The following is a 19,384-nucleotide window of genomic DNA, read 5'->3' as shown; positions in this document are numbered from 1 at the left end:
GCTCATGCCTGAAGCTCATTGGACCCCTCCAGGCCTAGCCAATCACAAGCAGGAGGCATTACAAGCACCAAGGGTAGCCTTGAGACAAGTATCCCCCTTTCCCCTTTAAGAGAGAGAACTTGATAAATGCAAAATCAATTAATTAAATATCCTAAATTATCATTGGACCCCTTGGGTGGCAAACCAATAGGGTTCAGGCACACCATGAGGATAACATGAGGAGGAACTTGACAAGTATCCCTTCTGCTTTCTTTGTACCATGCATGCCTTGTGTGAGTGTGTGGGTGTTCTCTCTCATCCCCCCTCATGCAAGACTCGCCCCCTCCTTGTAGGGATTGAATATTTGACTTTTTGACACCTCAAGCCCCTCATGCATAGGCCCAGTTCCCATCACAAGCTTGGCCCTTAAGCACTTTAAGCTTCAGGTTTCTCACCTCAAGTGTAACCCTAGCATCTCAAGCATGTCAAGCACCTCAAGCACCTCAATCATCAAGCACCTCAAGCACCTCAGTCATCAAGCATGACAAGCAGGACTAGCACCTCGAGCTTGGTTGGGTTCCCGCCTCAAGCTCAGCCCTAGCTTACCGAAGGTCAAAGGACTTTAACACACATTATTGGAGGTCTTCAATGAAGCTAACCCTAAGGTATTATGCTCCATTGGTTAGCCTTGCTCTTTGATAGACCATCTCTCATTTGGACCCCTTTACCATTGGCCCCGTGTTGAGATAGATCTATAAGCACATGTCTATATCTTAACACTTGTTCCCGTTTATTCTCCCACATTAAGTGGTCAGTTTAATATGAGAAAATCATTTGGGTTGGTTAGATATTAGATATTAGATTTTATGACATTACCTCTCTTGAAATCATAGTCGTCCTCGACTATGAGGTAGAAGAGATAAAGCCTTAGTCATTAGTTAATTTTACTTAGCAGGTAGAGGATCCCTTTTTACCCTACGACATCTTTGCAAGATGGATGACTAATCCATTTGGTCCTTGGGAGACATAGCTACCGCAAGCATGTCTGCTCTTTAGTCCATTTCATTCTCCCAAAGTAGAGTGACAAATTCTACTTGGTGTTTGAGAGACGTCGTCATCACAAACATGATTCTAAGCATGCATATTAGTTAAATTTGTGCACAATTGAAAAGAGGGCTAGTCTTATAAGAGAAAAACATGAGTCGTTTAAAAGAAATTTGTACATTTGCTTACTGTAATGTAGCATTGTAAGCATTGACAAGGTTCATACTATCCTTAAGCTGTATTCCTTGCATCCATCTAGCATCTTCAAAAGGATAATTTTGGAACTTAATAAGATATCGTCGGATAATCTTACCATGTGGTAGTACCTTGTCTTCATGCCGAAGGACAGCTTCGGGTTGTAGCACCTCTTCTTGGTCTTCAACTTTGGGAGGGTCTTCAATAATTGGTTCACTTGGTGGCTCGACTTTGTAGGGCTTAAGTAGGCTTACATAAAAGGCATTGTGTATGAGCCAATGGTTGGGCAACTTGAGTTGATAAGCCGTCTCATTGATGGGCTTCAAGATTTAAAAAGGACCATAGTATCTTTTTGCTAGTTTAGCATAATACTTTTGATGGCCCGTAGGATTTTTGCCCGTCGTTTGCTTTAATCGAGTCTTAGGAAACTTGAGTAAGACCCAATCATTTTCTTTGAACATTAAGGCCCTTATGTGCTTATCAGCAGCAGCTTTTTGCCTTTGTTGAGAGATGGATATAGCCTCCTTAATCTTTAGAAAAGATTCTTGTAGGTCACGGCTATACTCATCGGCAGCGAAGATCTTCCCATGTACTTTGAGTAACAAGGGACTTTTAGGTCTTCCCTCGATGATCTCAAAAGGTGCTTTTCCCGTAGAAGTATGTACAGTATTATTGTAGGCATACTCTACAAGAGGTAAGTACTTTTCCCATTGTGATCGTTGATCTACTTCGGTAACATAAGTCTTGAGTAGATCGAGTATCGTAAGATTGGCTATCTCACTTTGGCCATCCGTTTGTAGGTGATAGGCCGAAGAGAAATTCAATCTTGTTCCTAGATTTTCAAAGAGACCTTTCCAGAAATTACTGGTCATTCTAGGATCTCTATCCGACACAATGGATGTGGGTAATCCATGGTGCTTGAAAATCTGAGATATGAAGAGAGTTGCCATTTGATGTGCCTTAATAGTCTTTTTGATAGGAATAAAATGTGCTTGTTTGCTAAATCTATCTACTATTGTCCATATTCCCCTATTCCCATGGATAGACTTGGGTAATCCAAAGATGAAATCCATGGATATACTCTCCCATGGTGAATTTGGGATAGGCAATGGCTGGAGTAATCCAGGTTGCTTCCCTCTATCATACTTGGTCTTTTGGCATACTACACATTTTGAAACATACTCTTGTATGTCCACTTTCATGGTAGGCCAATAGAAGTATGTCTCTACTCCTTAGAGAGGAGGTTGAATACCTCTATGCCCCGCATATGAAGGAGCATGGGATTCGTACATAACTTTATCACAAAGGGAATGTGTAACACATAGTCTATTGCCGTGGAGAAGTCCTGCAAGGTGAATGGTTCCTCTTTCTTCCACAAAGCAAGGGCTGACATTATGTCTCTATAGTCAAGGTCAGTAGCATACTCATCTATCATAAAAGATAGATCATTGTGAGTAGCTATAGATACCGCATTAACTTTTGGTTGTCATGAAAGTGCATCAGCCACTTCATTGTGCTTACCAGCAATGTGAGCAATATGAAAATTGAATTGCGAAAGAAAATTTGCCCACCTCATTTGTTTGTCGAAAGCTTGGTTTACGTTATGAAATACTTGAGACTTTGGTGATCGGTTCGTAGAATGAATGAAGTTCCCAATAAGTAGTGCTTCCATGTGTTTAGGGCATGTAGAACAGCTAAAAGCTCTTTCTCATAAATGCCCAAGACTTGTTCATCAGTATTGAGCCTTCGGCTCTCATATGCTATGGCAAGCCCTTCTTGAAGCAAAACTGCTCCAAGGCAATCACCACAAGCATCACATTGGACCTCAAATGGTTTTGAGAGATCCGGAAGTACGAGGGCTAGTTGGGAAGTAAGCTTCTCTTTGAGCTTATCAAAAGCATTTTGCTCCTTAGCAGTCTATACATACTTAACGTTCTTCTTAGTTAAGTCGTGTAGTGGTCCTGCTACTTGAGAGAATTTTGCTATGAAGCGTCTATAATATACACACATACCAATAAAGCTTCTTAGCTCATGTAGATTCCTTGGGTTAGGCAATGCTTTTATTATCTCTAACTTTGATGGATCCATACGGATACCATCTTGAGAGATAATATGACCTAAGTATTGAATCTCTTGAAGGAAAAGTTCACTTTTCTTTTGGTTGAGAAAAAGCTTATTCTCCCTCAATGCTTGAAAAATCACTTGGAGATGTTGCTTATGTTCCTCCAAAGACTTGGAGTAGATGATGATATCATCAAAGAACACTCCAGTGAATTTGCGGTATGGTCTAAAAATTTTCTCCATTAGACGATTGAATGTAGCTGGTGCATTAGTCAAACCAAAAGGCATGACTAGATATTCATAAAGACCAAACGTTGTGCGAAACGCGGTCTTTAAGATATCTTCATCCACTATCCTTATTTGATGATAGCCACTCTTAAGGTCAATCCTACTGAAGTAGGTAGAGCCTTGTAGCTTATCAAACAGATCTTCAACCCGAGGCACAGGAAATCTGTTTTTGATAGTGATATGGTTTAATGCTCGATAGTCCACACACATGCGGTATATACCATCTTTCTTTTGCACTAAAAGGACTCCAAAACAAAAGGGAGAGGAACTAGGTCTCACCATCCCTTTGTCTACCAGCTCTTGTACTTGCCTCATGATCTCCTCTTGTTGAGCTTGTGAGATTCGATAAGGAGGCTTGTTAGGTGGTGAGCTTCCAGGAAGAAGCTCAATGCGATGGTCATCATCCCCTCGTTTTGGAGGTAAGTCCATAGGGATATCATCGAAGTCCATAGGGATATCATCGATGAACACATCTTGGAATCCTTTTAGAAAATTAGAAAAGTCTAACTCTTCTTGATTCCTACCAGTTACTTTTGATGAAACATTAGGATCTTTTGGAGACTCTTTGACAAAAATCATATACGCAGAAACTAAGCTCTTCATTGATTTATCAAAACCAGGAGAATTTACAAGTGGAATAGTGCGACCACACTCACTAGCATCTATATACATATTCTTTCCCCTGTAAGTGAAGTAAATTCTTCTTTCAGGGAACTTCATATTGGCAACCATACGATCAAACCATGGTGCCCCTAAGATAACATCCTCATGTTGGAGAGGAGAGATGGAAAAGTCTTCTTTGTCGACATAACTTTGGACATGAAGCCTCAACTTCCCAATCAAGGGAATAACAGAGGCTTTTTGTCCCTTGAAAGCTGCGTCAACGGTTACCATATCTCCCATCTCAAAAGCTTGAATGCCCAACTTGGTGGCCAACTCCATCAATATGAAGTTGTGAGTAGAGCCAGGGTCAAACAAGATGAATGCATCATGCTCTCTTACCTTTCCCCAAGCATAGGAGAGTGATGAGCCTTTGCAATGAGCATCCTCTTTTGGAGCTTCGATGGTGGAAGCCCTAGGAGTCTCATTGCGAGTATTCTTCTTGGGGCAAGAACGATAACCATGTCCTTGCTCCCCACACTTGAAACGCTTATGGTCCTTGCGAAAAGCTTCAAGCTCTTCAAGAGAGTTTGTTTTTACCTTTATAAACTCCCTTCTCCTTGGACCGATTGTTGTTGTTGTTGTTGTTGTTGGAAGTGCCTTGGGAAGAATTTTGAACATTGGTTTTCCCCTTTGCATCATTTTTGTCTTTGTTCTCCATGGGCTTGACATTACGTCTAGCCCCTTGATGGAAATTGATGCGTGAAGCAACCATGGTGTGATAGATTACTTCGCTAATAGTACCATGCCGTTGAGAGTTAATGTATTCTCTCCCGCACAGAATTGCTGCCTTTGCTTAAAGTCTATCTTTTGAAAGACAGTAGCCTTGAGATGTAAATCCCAAAACTTGTCTACATATTTGTGGATAGATTCATAGGAAAGAAGCTTCAAGCTGTGCCATTCGGTAAGCACTTTGTCCTTTGCATCGCTTGCAAGGAATTGCTTCATGATGGAAACTCGTAGAGTTTTCCATGTCTTTGGGGCTTCACCATTGCCACGAAGGCTAGTCCACCATTGACGAGTTGATTTTTGGAAGTGTATAGCTACATGGCGTAGCTTGGAGGACTCTGTGAAGCCCTCGTCTCTAAAGGCCGCATCAAATTGTTGGATGAAGACCAACACTTTGTCGGTAGCACCAAAGGTGTCATCATAGGTGAGAAAAGAGATATTGTTTCCTCCCTCCTTGAACTTCTTTAGCTTTTGTGACCTTTGCCATGTAGGAAATGATTTGTGATGTCCTCCCCTCTTGTATTCTCTAGGAGAATAGCCATAAATTTCGTTGGAAGAGGAGGAAGGTGAAGAACAAGGAGAAGAGGGTGACCTCTTCCTAGCCCTTTTCTTCCTTTGTTTCCTCTCTTGCCTTTCAGAGTGATGAGAAGAAGGACTATGTGTTGATCTTTTCCTCTTGGGAGGAGTGGGAATTCGTCTAGACCGCCGTCTTCGTGGAGCCACGTCTTCAGAGGAACTTAAACTTTCATTGCTTTCTTGCTCTTTGGATTCCTCCTCTCGAATGGGAGAGAGTCTTCTTTTGGGGGTCTCTTCAAGAGGCCTCTTAAGCTCTCTTTCCTCTTGGAGAGGAAGGGAAATTCCATAAGCACGAAGTTGTTGAGTAACTTCGGCTTGCAAAGCAGGGTTGCCCATAGCTTGTTGCAACCTACTGACAAGATCATTCACAAACATGGAAGTATCATCATTAGCACCTTCATGTGCAAAATCAAAGCTATCAATGTTCATTCTACTCTCTTGATTATTGTCAACCATGTTAACAAAATTTATGTATGTACTTAGTGTATGCTTTGGCAATTCAAAACCTTAGTTGCCACTCCTCTTAGCCTTTGAAAATCGGCTCTTAAGTATCTACACCCACGGCTCGAAGTGGTTAATTATAGAGAGTAGAGGAGTAGGTCTAACATAGAAGAGTTGCCGAGGGCTAGCTCCTTTCGGACTTCTTATGGCTCAATAATGGTAAAGTCGTAGGCAAGTCTAAAAAGACTCCATTATTAAGTCCAAAGCTCCCGAGGTGTGCACCATCCCCCACATAGTGGGCTCAACAAAACCGATAATAGATCCCAGTTCCACTTACCCTAATATAATTAACAACATCAACCAGCTACTTAAGGACCTCTCTTCTTAAGCAAGAAAAGAGAAACCCAATGCTCCGATACCAATGCAATGGAATTGGCCTATTTAACTTGAGAGTAGCGGAAATTAATGAGTACTTTTGAGAAATGACTTTGTAAGCATAACGGGTGAACATAATTGAAGATAGCAACATAATCATAGCAATTAGTTAACTTGGCATGAACAATACTTTTGCAAGAGAGAGAATTTAGACAACATGACAACAGTTGAGGACCGGATTTATGTGGAGCCGGTCCCCCCTCCAATAGGCATTTGTATTATGATTTCTCCCATTAAGAGAGACTTGTTACAATACAATCTTTGTGTTCCTTGTAACCTAGGTGATGCAATGAAGATGGAAAGCTTCATGCATCACAAGCATAGCATAAACTTGAAGAAAGCTTTAACTATCCCAAGCCTCAATCCCAAGCCTCAGTCCCAAGACCTTAAACACCTTCGAAGGTGGAGAGAGCTAGCAGAGAATGAGGGTAGGGAAGAGGAGGAAGAAACATTTCATAGGAGAAAGAATTAGTTCCTCACTTATCATAACTCTTCTTGCTAGTAGTTTCTGATAAACATCTTGAAGATCTCACCTAAAGTCGAGCTCGCTACTGCTGCCCACCTGCGCACGCCTTGCTTCTCCCCCCCCCCCCCCCCCCCCCCCCCCCCCCCACCTCCTCAGCCCGCTGCCTCTCCCCCCTCCCCCATTGCCCTGCTGCCTGTCATCCTGCGCCGCCCCTTGCCTCTGCCCTCTGCCCGCCCGCTGCATGCCCTCTGCCGCCCCCCCCCCCGTCACCCCCTCCTCCTGCTGCCGCCAGCCTTCCCCTACCCCCCCCCCACCCCCCGCCTCGGTTTCTCCTCGTCATCCGCTACAGTTCGGCCTCCTCAGCATTGCTTCGTTTTTGGGGCAGTGTCTCCTGCGCCTGATTGCAACGTCCGCCCGTCGACCTCTTCTTACGACACAGCAGTAGACACAAATGGAGGCTCTAGCTTCACCACAGAGGGACTCGCCAGAAGCCCCCTCGCCCGACCCCGCTGAGCCCACCATTCGACTTGCTCTATCGCCGACAGAGCAAGCGAGCCTAGCCGCTGAGGCAGAGCGTTTGCAGGCGACTTCGGTCATCTGCAAAATTCTCAGCACCCGTCCTAGCAGAGGAGAGCTACGAGACCTTCTCCAGGCCCGCCTTCTCGCAGAGGTGGGCAAGATCTTGGATGTCCAGTTTCTCGGATAGGGGTACTACCAGATCGAGTTCGAGACCTCCGAGATGGCTTCCAAGGTCATAGCTATGAGTCCACTGGCCATCCGAGCATCACGCGCCCACTTTCGACAGTGGCGACAAGGTTTTGACCCGACTTCGGATGTGCTAGTAGAGGAGGCAGACATCCCCATCTCAGTCTGCTTTTCGGGTTTACGGAGGGAGTACCTACCACTTCTTTCCAGGATTGGCTCCGCCATCAGGACTGTCCTGGAGACACCTCATACGGCAGCATCAGTAGCTGCCAAGGCGGCTGGCATCCCCTCAGTTCGAGTTTTGGTCAGAGATACCCACACGCTCCCGAAGGTCATCCTTCTGCCTCGGGTGAGTGGGGGTTGGTTTAGACAGAGTGTGGAGTACTCGGGCCTCCCGAACCAGTGCTTCATTTGCAAACAGATGGGCCACCTAGCGAAGGCCTGTCCACGGAGGAGGCCACGACCTGCACCTCAGCCTCAGCCCCAGCCTGCCAAGGCTGGGCCGCAGCCACAGCCAACGGCATAGCGCACACATTCAGAGCCACCCTCCGAGCCCGGGGCTCCAGCGGAGGAGGGGTGGCAGCAGGCCCGTGGTCGTCGACGCCAGGGGCCACAGCGACAGCCTGGCACTCAGAGTGGCCCTCAGGTGCCTACTCAGCAGCAGTGGGTTCCCACGGGGAACCGCTTTGGTCCTCTTGAGCAGGAGCAGCCCCCTACGCCAGCCTCCACCTTCGCTTCACCCTCGCCAGCCGCCCCCCCTTCAGAGTTCCCCTCCTCCTCCTCATCCTCCCCCCCACACTCTGCTCGCGTCCACTCCCCACCTCACCCCTCTACCTCTCTCGCCCCACCCCGCTCCTCTTCCCCTCCGCCCCCCCCCCGCCCCTCCCCCACCTTCTCCCCCTCCCTCCTGCTCCAGTTCCACAGTCGACTCAGGAGACTGGTCCCTCGCCGGCAGCTAGGAGATCTCTTGGCAGCGCCTTTGCCACGAGTCGCCTAGCGAGAGAGGGTCAGCCCTTCTTGCGGCCCCCTCTGCAGATTCAGACATCTTCCCTTGCAACTATCCCTCATGGTCTAACGAGCATTGACCTCCGACGCCGCTGGGATTTCTTCGACTACGGGTTCACTCGCTTTCTCGGCGATTCCGCAGCAGACCACTAGGCAGCCTGCTTCAGGGTCCATGCTTTGTTCCTCGCCGCTAGGGGGACGGAGGCCTTGGACTCAGCAGTTGGTTTCTCCTTCCCCCTCTGTGGTAGGGCCCAAACAGAGTGATCCCTCGGCTCAGTGGTGGGATGGTTGCATACACAGGTTCTCGAGTTCTCTCACCACATGGGAGAACTTGGAGTTACAGATTTGCTGCAGACTTTGTGGCCACTGGCCAAGTTTGCGGTGACACCCCCAGACTCAGCAGGATGTAGGCACATTGTGGTGTACTTTTTTGCTGATACGCAGTGTCTGGATTGCTATGTATACATTCATGAGGACTCCTGGACAAAGGAGGTTGCTTTACGCACGGCTCGCTCTGCTTGGGCTTGGGCTAGGCACTCACTGCAGTCCCGCCTATTTAGAGGACGCTCGGATGCGGATTACTCCCCATCCAAGCCACCCTCAAAGATAGCCCGTCTTGCTGCTGCGGCAGCATCTGTTCTCTCTCGCTCCCCATGAGGATCGTCTCGTGGAACGTGCAGGGACTAGGTGGGCCCCAGTTTCAACGACAGCGGGGCCGATTGCGTCAGGAGCTTCAGCGTTGCCTTGTGGGAGGAGAGATTGATCTCCTTATGCTTCAGGAGCACCATATGTCTGAGAGCCGCATTCGGCGATGTGGTCAGATTTTGCGTGGACGATATGATACCTTTTGGTCAGCTACTTTTGGACCTGGAGGCATCCAGGGTGGGGTATGTATGACTATTGCAGACTCATTGCAGCAGGCCATTGTGGGCAAAGGGATTATTGTTCCAGGCAGGGCTCAATGGATTACTATGCAGGTTCAGGGTGGCCTTGTGGGCTTCCTGAACATCTATGCGCCCAATGTGGCGAGTGCTCATGTAGAGTTTTGGTCACAGATTGTTGAGTCTTTGCCACAGGCTGACCATTGGTGTGTAGGAGGGGACTTCAACATGTTGGAGGACCCTTCTGACAGGATTGGAGGCAGCCATGCTACTATGCATGGAGTCGAGTTAGCAGCTTGGGAGAGGTTGTGTATGACTTTGAGGGTCTCAGATACATGGCAGCACTCTAACTTTGTGAGGCCTCCAGCGAGTCTTGCCTTCTCTAGATCGGACCGCAGAGTGGGAGGAGTGAATCTATCGCGGATAGATCGCTTCTACACTAGTGACCACTTCAATGACTTGGGAGGATCAGTGGGCATCCTGGCAAGGACATCCTTCTCGGACCATGCACTAGTGATCCTCACAGTGGCAGACAGGCAGAGGAGTGGGAGCACGATGCTTCGCATCCCAGAGCGGGTCTTGTTGGACTCTGCACTCAGAGAGAGGGTAGAGGCTCTGTGGACAGAGGGCATGGACAGCCAGGCTCTACCTGCAGACAGAGTGGCCTTAGGCCTAGCTCAGCTTAGCCACTTTTTTCTCCAGGAGTCTCTGGCTCGACGGGCTGCAGCGAGAGAGGAGGAGCAGCGTCTCAGACGAGGCATTGTTTCCTTACAGAGAATGCAGGAGCAGCATCCAGAGAGTCCATGGTTGGAGAAGCAATTACAGCAGGCTCGACAGGAGCTTGCTTGCACAGAGGAGAGGCGTCATGAGTTTGCCTTTCATCGACAGGCATCTTAATGGACTCAGGTGGGTGACAGAGTGACAGGTGCTTTTTTTGAGACAGTGGGACCTCGGCACTCGCATGCCAAGGTCAATCAGTTGAGGAGACCCGATGGGTCAGTTGTTTGTGAGCCCGAGGATATGCGTGCAGTTGCTACTGACTTTTACCGTGAGTTACTGTCAGCTGAGCCCCAGTCAGAGCGGCAGGGAGCAGGTTTGGGCACAGATGCCTTGTCTTGTGACTGAGGAGATGCGCCAGAGGCTAGAGATGCCTCTTCAGCTTGAGGAGCTGCACACGGCTCTTAGGGCCCCTCGTGGTAACTGTCCAGGTGAGGATGGGCTAACTCCCAGCTTCTTCTTGGAGTACTGGGACCTGCTTGGCCCATATCTTTGTAGTGCCTTTCAGTACATTCTGCACACAGGAGTGATGCCGGATAGCATGAGTGAGGACCTGATTTACCTCATTCCAAAGGAGGGTGGCTCCTTGGATGAGATTCGACAGTGGCGCCCCATCACCATCCTCAACTCAGCCTACAAAATTCTTGCCAAGGCTCTAAGTTGGAGGATTCAGCCACTTTTGGAGAGCCTTATACATGGGACTCAGACAGGTTTTGTCAAGGAACGCAGTATCCTTGACAACAACTTCACTTTCTGGGAGGCTTCTGCCCTGGCACGGCTCCATGGGGAGGACCTTGTGATTCTTCTTCTCGATTTTGAGAAGGCATACGACAGAGTTGACTGGGACTTTCTAGAGGGCACTCTACGCAAGATGGGCTTCTCAGATGCTTGGATCAGAGGGGTGTCAGCTTTGTACAGACAGGCTCACAGTCAGGTGCTTTTGGTAGGAGGTAGAGGTGAGCGCTTCATGCTCACACGATCGGTCAGACAAGGTTGTCCTCTTGCCCCGTTTCTCTTTCTGTTCTATGCGGAGGCGATGAGCAGATTTTTGGTGTCACAGCAGGTTGGTCTGAGGGGCTTAGCACTTCCTATTCGGGGAGATGAGCTTCTGGACGTGAGTTTGCCGACGACTCAGCCTTGTACCTAGAGGGCCAGGAGGCCAATCTACACAGATGTGAGCAGGCTTTGGAGACCTTCTGTTGTGCATCGGGCGCACTGATCAACTAGAAAAGACAATGGCTTTCTCGGTTGGCAGTGCTCCTGTGCCAGATTGGATGCCAAGAGAGGGTTTCAGGTGGATTCCCCCAGGGATTGCAGTTCGGTACTTGGGTTGTCAGGTTGGTTTGGACTTGTCCCCCGAGCAGCAGATTGCTCCTCTTCTCCTGTCCATCAAGAGAAAGCTGTTACATTGGAGCTCAGCACGACTTTCGTTGGCTGGTATAGTAGTAGTTGCCAACCAAGTGTTGTTGGCGACTATGTGGTACATGACTTCTTGCTGGATCTTCTCGAGTTCTTGTATCAGCCAGGTAGAGAGGCTGATCAGGAACTTCCTTTGGTCAGGTCGTGACACTCAGATTGCCTAAGCCAAGGTGGCTTGGTCGGTCATCACACTTCCTTGTTCTCAGGGAGGGCTTGGGATCATTGATCCAGCACAGCAGAGCAGAGCCCTTCTTGGGAAGTTCGTCGTCAGAGGACTTCTTCCAGGCGAGGAGCACTGGAAGGAGTTCTTGCTGCAAAGGCTTCGTGCCAAGGTGCCTCAGTCAGGAGGCCCTTGGCAACCTTCGACCAGATGGATCTTTACAGAGTTGCGCCGAGTTGGTTTGAGCAGGAGACTGGAGGACCGCTTCGCTGTGAGTTTGCTTCGATCTTGGGAGCTCTTACGGCGTGGCCTAGAGCAGAGACAGCCGACATGCACGGAGGAGCGCCTATGGCAACCCCTCGTCTGGAACCCCATGGTTAGCACTCAAAGAGGCCACTTGGTTGGGAGTCGGCCTCATGTTTCTTGGGGTCCCATGGCAGCAGGTTCAGCGCGCTCTCTAGGTGACTGGCTAGAGTTCACAGGTTTGTCAGAGGAGGTGCAGGGTTTCCAGCTACAGGGCGTGAGAGGGGTGCAGAGCATGTGTTAGGACATCTCAGAGTCAGTTCCAACTGAGTGGCTCGCGCCTCTCGAGCCAATAGCACCCGGTGGATGGGAGCCTTCACACGACTGGAGGTTCTCATTTCAGTCAGGGCCTGCTCAGAGACTGTCCCAGCCCTGTTCTTCGAGCTTCAGGGTGGGGGACAGTTACAGCGAGTTGCAGTAGAGGCCCTGCAGGTAGCAGAGTGTTGTTTCAACTTTCCAGAGGATCCGAGTTGTGGGCATCTGTGGGAGGACTTGCGTCATAGACCCTGACCCAGCAGCTCTTGAGACTGGACACTGGAGACTATGGGCTTGGGAGTGTTGTCCACTGGCACGAGTACAGTGGGATCCTGGTGAGTGGCTATGGACGGACCCCTTCTCTTCTACAGACTGCCCAGGAGTCCCCTTCTTTCAGTACACTATTCGGCTTGGACGTCATATACTTGCAGCACAGAGAGGCCCACCCCACTGCAGCACGTCATTGGCACGAGGAGGGCCTCACAGTCGAGTTCTTGGCAGCCTTTTGGCAGAGGCTGTGGGACTCCAGACAGCCGAGGTGCGTCACTTTGTTTCAGTGGCTGGTTGCACACAGAGCCACAGCAGTAGGGAGTTGGCTTGTGCATAGTGGTCTCTCGGCCGCATGTGCAGCCTGTGACCAGTTGGTGGAGAGTCAGCGTCATTGTCTTTGGGACTGTCCCTCGGCCCAGCAGGTGCAGCCACGAGTTCTTCGGCTGATGCCTGCTCTCTCCACGGCTCGACAATACACTTGGGGGGCAACGGCCTGGTCCACACTCACGGGCCTGGCACTTCAATTTGAGCTATCTTGCACCAGCAGGATGATAGTGATGCAGGGGGGGCGACCTACACTCCAGTCTGCTACAGAGCTTACTCCACAAGAGTGGTGAAGTGAGAGAGGAGTGTTGGGAGCTCATCAGTGGCCTGACACTTTGGTTCATCTGGCGGGCCCGTTGTTTCTGCAACTTTGAGGCTCGCCCAGTGCCATCAGCAGAGACTGTTCGTGACTTTTGGCTAGAGCTGATCCATACTCTCAGAGGACAACTTGAGGGACTACAAGGTAGCTCCGACCGCATCCGGGAGTGCCGCTAGGCTTTCCTTCGACTCTGGCGCCCTGGGCCTTTCTACACCATAGTCCAAGGGGTGCTCAGATGGCACTATTGTCCACCTGTGTGGCTCTTCCCTCCTCCCATCTCTTGATTCAGCCTCATTGTCTATATGTTGTTTTTTCATTGGGAGAGTCTCCCCATCATGCTTGTTGTAGCCCTCTCTTGCAAAGGTGGATGTAGCCCTATGGGCAGTTTTCATTAATTAATAGAAGGATCTTTTTCTCGAGGGGAAAAAAAAAAAAAACTCTTCTTGCTAGCATACATAATAGCATAGTAATGAAGAAGAAAGTGATGGCAAGCTTAAGCATTGAAGCATGGCTCTTGGTTGGATTTGCACTCCATAGCCAAGAGTGTTGTAGGCTCTCAACCTCTACTTGCTTGGAGAAGGAGAGGGAGCTCTTGCACTTTGCATAGCACACCATGAGAGTGTTTGTGAGTGTGTGTGGGTGAGTATACCTTCTAAGCAACACCCTAGCTTGCTTGGGTCGACCCCCCCTCCTTGTAGCTCATGCTTGAAGCTCATTGGACCCCTCCAAGCCTAGCCAATCACAAGCAGGAGGCATTACAAGCACGAAGGGTAGCCTTGAGACAAGTGTCCCCCTTTCCCCTTTGAAATGAAATGAAATGAAATGATATATTAACGTTTTCAAAGGGCTTGAGAGAGAGGACTTGATAAATGCAAAATCAATTAATTAAATATCCTAAATTATCATTGGACCCCTTGGGTGGCAAACCAATAGGCTTCAGGCACACCATGAGGGTAACATAAGGAGGAACTTGACAAGTGTCCCTTTTGCTTTCTTTGTACCATGCATGCCTTGTGTGAGTGTGTGGGTGTTCTCTCTCATCCCCCCTCATGTAGGGCTCGCCCCCTCCTTGTAGGGATTGAATATTTGACTTTTTGACACCTCAAGCTCCTCATGTATAGGCAAAGTTCCCACCACAAGCTTGGCCCTTAAGCACTTAAGCTTGGGCTGGGTTCTCACCTCAAGTGCAACCCTAGCATCTCAAGCATATCAAGCACCTCAAGCATCTCAATCATCAAGCACCTCAAGCATCTCAAGCACCTCAATCATCAAGCATGACAAGCAGGACTAGCACCTCGAGCTGGATCGGGTTCCCGCCTCAAGCTCAGCCCTAGCTTACCTAAGGTCAAAGGACTTTTACACACATTATTGGAGGTCTTCAATGAAGCTAACCCTAAGGTATTATGCTCCATTGGTTAACCTTGCTCTTTGATAGACCATCTCTCATTTGGGCCCCTTTACCATTGGCCCCATGTTGAGATAGATCTATAAGCACATGTCTATATCTTAACACTTGTTCCCGTTTATTCTCCCACATTAAGTGATCAGTTCAATATGAGAAAATCATTTGGGTTGGTTAGATATTAGATATTAGATTATTGACACTGGCACAAGAACACAAACTACGCGCAAACATACCATGTAGGGTGCTCACGTAGAGAGATAGAAGTCCTAGGAGAGAGGAGAGAGATCGTTGGTTGATCTACAGGTAGAGAAAAAATGCACGCGCAATCAAACGAGAAGAGAGAAAACACGACACTAGCACTCTAGAGAGCGAGAGAGAGTATAGCCCAAACGTTGTTTGCTCTACACTGAACTCATGGTCAAAATGTACCAGAAAGGGGGGGGGGGGGGGGGGGGGGGGGGGGGGCATTGCTTGTATACGCAAGTGAGAAATCTACCCTACCTGCCCAGAAAACCCCACGACTTGGTAAATGTGATCTAACTACTAATAAATGTGGAAAACACACTAAAAGTGACCCGGTACACATATTTAGTAGCACAATTGCAAAGCACTACAGACTCTGACTGTGGGAAACCCTAGGAATGGGGGTCCCGCTTCATGACAGCCTACCAAATGGGCAACACCGTGGAATGCACCACTGAGAAAAGGTACGTCTACCTAAGATACAGCCGGGCACAACCAAAAAACAGTCCTCACTCCAATCTACTCCTAGGAAATACTGGAGCTACCATCAGACAAGAATTTGAACTTTAATAAAATATTTTCCCATTAAAACTTATTTTCAGAGATATAGTACTTCAACAAGTCTAATACCACATAATTGGTAATCTCCGACTGTCCATTGGTCTGTGGATGGAACGACAAAGAGAATTTGAGCTAAGTACCCACATTCTCACACAGCACTCTCCAAAATAAAGTGGTAAATTTGGGGTCTCTCTCCCTTCTAGAGAACCTATAGCTAGCAACCTTGCTCACCAAGCAAGCAGCGTCAAGATTGGTCACAGATTTGTAAAAGAAACAAAGTATATCTGCTAAGATCTGATCCCAATGGCCATACCATCAGAATTAAGTTGAGAAAGAAAATCTTACCACCAAGGACATTGAAATCTAGATAGCAACTTTCCAAAAGGCCGAGGTCTTCTTGAGATGCAAAAACAAATAACTTGCTAAGAGGCAAGGAGCCTTTTTTCTTAAGCTCGTAGCAAACAACAAAAGCCTCGTTTTTCTCAGATATCTCTCTCTACTTTGAACACCTAAGGAGCTTCCAAAACATAATAAGTGGTGAAGAGTTGCCCTTCGTGCTTACGTGTGGGCTGAGGTGAGAGCAGTGGGACTACGGACAAAAGGTTGTAGCCCAAAATGGGCAGCAGCTGAGTGTGAGTGTTGTGCACAGCAAGTGATGCAGGCAAGGCAACAGGTGAGGCCATGGGTGCAACAACGATTCCTCAGCGAGAACGGGCAGGGAAAGAGCAGGCACTGGTAGCAACCTGATATCTTGGCCTCCTTTATAAACCACCTACAAGCGTTTAAGCAACAAACTTCCCACCATTTTATTATTAGACTTCATTAGAAGTCCTTGCAAGAAATGGACCGAGCACCTGATAAGCACATGGTACACAATGCACATACCATGTTTCAATTACCACATTCACACAAGACCGGCTACATGGCCTATGCTACATGATTGCGAGCCTTCACAGCCCACTCTCAAGTAACAACATTCAGCACAACCAATCCTAGCAAAGGGGATTATGCAAGGTGCAATTTAATCTAATGGACTGCTTCAGACATACAGTTCCTATGAGCCTACTCACAAGGGTGCTAATCACCATCTCCTAGGCTTTACTAGTCTTATCTTGGCTTGGATGGATGACAGATGTGCGGCACGACCACATGGCACACAAAGCTGGTGTGAAAGCTAAAATTGTCAGCTTATTCATCAACACTAAAAGTTAAGTTTTGTTGTCCTCTCTTTCCTTCTTGGTTGTATTGTCCTCTCTTCCCTTCTTGTGCACCAAACTTTGATTATCAGAGATTTTTTGTTGTTTTGTGCATAAATTCAATGCAACAGTGCTGTTCCTACAGGGAGAGAGTACCTAGAAACTTTTCAAAGACAAAGTGTCCTCTTATGCATGGAACATTCTTGTCATTTGCAAGAAATTTACTTCATGTATCCTTGAAGGATCTTGCGAGGAAAAAATAAAGCCACTGGATTTCAAAGCTGTAGGGTCTGAAGATTTACCCCTCATTTCTCTACCTGCTAATGAAGAGCCAGCTAGCGGTATCACGTCCTTATTGCTCCTTTTTTTCAGTGCTCTAAATCAAACCATTTATCGATAGGGATTGAGTACTCAGCAACCACTCTATAATTAGACCAAATTCAGCCAAGTCTTATGTTATAAAGATATGTTTTCGATCAAGTGATGCATTCATGGACCATGGTTTTTCTTTAGCTCCCTTTGTTTGCATATTGCCTCTACTACAAATGGCAAAGTGCACTTGAAACATCACTAGGAGTTAGCACATTGTTTGCACGGAAGTTTTAAAGTATATGTGGCAAACTCAGCCTTTGGGTAAAGATCTCCAAAGCAGTTAAGCTTGCTAGTAAGTCTAGTTATTTCCCTTTACTCATATACCCTCTTTTAGATAAGACATTAGAAGTCTACTGCTTTTCGTATTGTAAATGCAAAGCACTTCCATACGGTCCCAGCCCACCTCAGTCATTAGTGGAGATTTTTACTGATACATGGATATATATCAGCAATGCCCCATGAGAACCCCACTATCAAGTGGCATAGCTTGTCATTTTCTAAAATCTGGCACATAGATGTTAAGCTATAACGTGGTTATGATTATAGTTAATGTATTGGCGCCCTCAGCTTTCTATTCAACCCGTCTTAAACAGGAACCAAGGAGTCTAACATGTACGCAAGTCAATGGGCCCAAGCTGCCATTTCTTGCCTATGACCTTTACAAAAATACGTTGGGCAGTTAAAGCTTGAAAAAAGAGTGTTGACCTGCTAATGCCTGGCTATCAGAATGACGATGAAACTCTTGCTCGATTAGGAGACGGGAACCTGGATGCTATCTCTGCGCATGAATGCTGCGAAGTAAGAAAGACCCTCCTCCTCCTGGGGACTTCCTCACGCAGCCATGGAGAGGATGAAAGAGTCCATAACGTCCATTAATGGAAGTCTGATTGCGACCCTGCGCTAGTTGGCATGAAGCGGCTGAAGATGCGAGTGCGAAAAAGCGAATGCAAGCACTGTCCATGGTGCTAAAATTGCTCGTTTGTCTGCGCATGGAGTGTTGATATTACCAAGGAGGTTTTGGGTTTCTTGCGCGTTGTCGCACCAAGGCACGTATTATGAGGGCCGGACGTAGGGAGTTTAGCTTGGCGAATCCCTCCCTGGGTAATGAAGAGTGCATGTCCAATATTTGACAAACTTGATCTCTATACATAATTCGTCAAAAGTAAGAGCAATGAAGCAATCAAAAACTTGATCTCTATACATAATTTGACAAACTTGATCTCTATACATAATTCGTCAAAAGTAAGAGCAATGAAGCAATCAAAAACCATCAATGCAAAAAGGGTACACCAATTTGCTTTTATGAAGGTTTTGTCTACTTCTTTAGCTTTGAAAAGGGAGTAAACTAGCATATCAACTACCTTCAAGCAGTTGAAGAGATATTGAGCCTCGTTAACCTGGTTGAAAGCTTTAAGCACCCAACTTGTCTATATGGAGATACTCTAGATGAAGAGGACAAGGTTGTAATTCTTCTTTAGGCATTCTCAAGAAGTATGGCAAAATTGTGACATCCTTATAGAGAAGCACCCAATCCCTTCTCTAAAAAAGGTGTTAGCAGCTGGATCAGACGGGCGCCCGCCTTGTCGGCCACCTCTTCTTAAAGTCACCAATTTTATAATCTCATTATTATTTTTTCGACAAAGCTTGTAAATACGGGGAACTCTGATTTTTAGCCAAGTGATCTCTAAATCAGTTTTGTAAAATCTGAGCTTTAAAGTTTAAGCCTGAGTTTGAGTCTTGTAAACCGACCACTGACCAAAAGAAGCCCTAGGTATAAAACCCAATTTTGTAAGTTTTGACATAATAATCATTATCAAAGGTTTTGGAGTTTGAAGTGTACAACTAAGAGCGGCTACTCTCATGTGATTTGTAATCGATTTTTCTTGAGCTCTGGTAATCCAAATTCATTTCTGACAATTGCATTGTGTTCCTTGTCTACAGCTCTTTAATTTAAGTGTAATCATTTTTTATTTGCTATGGTTTGCGATGACTTGTCAGTGAACTAAATCTGCTACTTTGAGTGTGTTACTAGTTATTTTTTGATGTTTTGTTCATAGGAGAGTATTCCTAGACCATGGGGCGACCTTTCTAGACTATTTTGTTACAATTTTCAGGACCTTAATCATGATGGATCGTGATTTTGATACCTTTTTGGATTGCACCAAACTTGGTAGGGTAGTACCCCTAGGTGTCTTAGACTTCCTCATAAAATTTCGTTGCATTTGGACTTTGTTTGAGTGTCGAAATGGTATGGCGATTGAGAGCGGTGAGACGGGACATAGACAGATTGCCTGAGTAGAGAGTGATAGATTTGC

At 47.0% G+C, this 19,384-nt stretch overlaps 1 protein-coding gene across 6 annotated transcripts in view; it reads right to left on the bottom strand.

Moving 5' to 3' along the window:
- LOC147440553 (serine/threonine-protein kinase VIK-like) overlaps nucleotides 1–18,151 on the bottom strand; it is a 148,584-nt gene extending 130,433 nt beyond the window's left edge. For all 6 annotated transcript variants that reach the window (XR_015190408.1, XM_086530273.1, XM_086530272.1 and 3 more), the window contains exon 1: nucleotides 17,775–18,151. The gene's annotated coding sequence lies outside the window, so the exon portion shown is untranslated. The remainder of the gene's footprint in view (nucleotides 1–17,774) is intronic.
- Nucleotides 18,152–19,384: the final 1,233 nt, after the last annotated feature.

Source organism: Adiantum capillus-veneris, chromosome 15 (genome assembly GCF_014529385.1).
Source record: "Adiantum capillus-veneris isolate H3 chromosome 15, ASM1452938v2, whole genome shotgun sequence".
Lineage (NCBI taxonomy): Eukaryota > Viridiplantae > Streptophyta > Polypodiopsida > Polypodiales > Pteridaceae > Adiantum > Adiantum capillus-veneris.
This window is presented reverse-complemented; position numbering and strand designations above follow the sequence as displayed.